Source organism: Halyomorpha halys, unplaced genomic scaffold, assembly GCF_000696795.3.
Source record: "Halyomorpha halys isolate HHAL.00 unplaced genomic scaffold, Hhal_1.1 Scaffold1527.1, whole genome shotgun sequence".
Lineage (NCBI taxonomy): Eukaryota > Metazoa > Arthropoda > Insecta > Hemiptera > Pentatomidae > Halyomorpha > Halyomorpha halys.
This window is the reverse complement of record NW_027113503.1, coordinates 52610-54629: the sequence shown is the minus strand read 5'-3', so window position 1 is coordinate 54629 and position 2020 is coordinate 52610. Positions and strand designations below refer to the sequence as shown.

At 30.9% G+C, this 2020-nt stretch overlaps 1 long non-coding RNA gene across 1 annotated transcript in view; it reads left to right on the top strand.

Moving 5' to 3' along the window:
• Positions 1 to 1209, top strand: part of LOC106689942 (uncharacterized) — a 57428-nt gene extending 56219 nt beyond the window's left edge. The window contains exon 4 of the long non-coding RNA XR_001344516.2: positions 1127 to 1209. This is a non-coding gene — a long non-coding RNA (uncharacterized lncRNA). The remainder of the gene's footprint in view (positions 1 to 1126) is intronic.
• Positions 1210 to 2020: the final 811 nt, after the last annotated feature.

Here is a 2020-nt window from a genome sequence, read left to right as displayed (position 1 = left end):
AAGTTATAGTTGAAACTAATAGCTAAAATTGTCGTGAATACGATATTTATTTATCAATAGATCATTCATGAATAAGGGTCGTATCCATGGAAATTGTAGCTATTAATTTCAAACAAAGCTAATTTTGCCGATATTTATTTATTTATTTCTATTTATTTAAAACTAATAGCTAAAATTTCCATGGATACGACTCTTATTCATGAATGATCCATTAATAAATAAATATCGTATCCATGACAATTTTAGCTATTAGTTTCAACTATAGCTAATTTTTGCCCATCTCTGCTGTATAATATATCTCTTGCCGACAGGAAGGTAAAAATGATTACTTTTTAATTACTTTATGTAGTCTTTCGAAATAAATATAATCTCTAATGAGCTCTCTATGTCTTTAATCAGCTTTAACTAAATGTTTTTACTTTCGATACCTTTTGGAGCGAAAAAATTGTAGAGTATTTATAGTGATATTTTTGCAATTAGGTACGGCATAAGAACTATAAGGAATATAACTAGTAATAGATAATTGCTTAAGTACCAAAGAAAAAAAAAACAATATAAATTAAAATAACATTAGCCCTGAGTGGATAAGCCTAATTATGTTTATGTCAAAATGACGTCATACCAAAACAATAATGCCGGTTTCCTTTTTTCTGCGGCTTGAAAAAATTTAATCTTAATACATAGATTAAAACTAAATAGCTATTTTATGTGAAAAAATAAACATTGGGTTAATTATCAAATAAGGGATATAAGACACTCCAAAAACTAAAATATCGGATTGTCGCAATTTGAAAGAGTTCTATTATAGTCCTTTACCTCGAAGATAAAACATATTAAATAGTGTTTCCCTACAGGAGAGCAGTTTGAAGAGATTTCATTTTCGAATAAAAGTAATGTTAGCATTTTTTTTTTCAAAGGATGTTAATCACCATTAATCTAGAGTTGTGGCCGGTAAACTAGCGAACATGTTATATTATAATATTGATTATATTATAACGGAGGTAGAAAAAAAAAGAAAGATTTTTGTTTATATTTCAACTATTAAGTTTTGATAATATATTCGACTAATAGCTACAAACAATCGCACGCAGTCGGAAACAAACTCACCTGAGATATGTTGTTATAGGACAGGTCGAGAACCCTGAGAGATGGTACGCCCCAAAAAGTATGTTTACCGATGGCGGGTACGTTTGAGCGGGTCATGTGTACCTCTTCCAGGTTCAGAAACCTCTGGAATACTGGTCCCATCGTCAGCCAGTTCTCCTTGCCTTCTGGAGCAGTGATGTTCAGCACCTGAAAATAGCGGTAATAAATAAATTAATTAATTAAACATTTAACTTACTTTGATATTCGAACGTTCTGTTCTATGAGTCTTTTACATTTGTATCATATCAAGCAGAGTTGGGCGAAAATATTTTATTGACGAGGGGCGAATACATTTTTTTCGTAGTTTGTATTCAAGAATTTTAAACATGAATAAAAATACAACTGAAAAAGTTAGTATTTATAGTTATGTAGAAATTTTAATAATAATACTGGAAGATTTCTGATTGACCGTGTGTATTAATAAATGGATTATGGTCCGGGTGCTGTCATATTAAACTCAAATAGTAATATTTTGTACTATTTTTATTTCGCCCCACGTTTCAGGGCTTCGCCAGGGCTAAAAAAGATACAAACACTTAACATAAGTAAAAATGTAAATGGAAAATTACAAGGGTATACGATGAAACGTAAAAATTAAATAAGAAAAATTGAATGTGAAACAATAAATGAAAACGGAAATAGTAACTGACATAAAGAAGAAATATTAAAGAAAGTACAAATTAAGAGATGAAAAGGGATAAGAATAAATATCTTTGAAGATATCTGAAAGAAATCCGAAGTTTAGTGGAATGTAAGAATTATTGGATCTTATCTGTTGGGGCCACATTCTGGTTGTCCTATTTAAATATTCCTGTGGAGTGTGTGTGTGTGTGTGTGTGTGCGTGCGTGCGTGCGTGCGTGCGTGCGTGTGTGT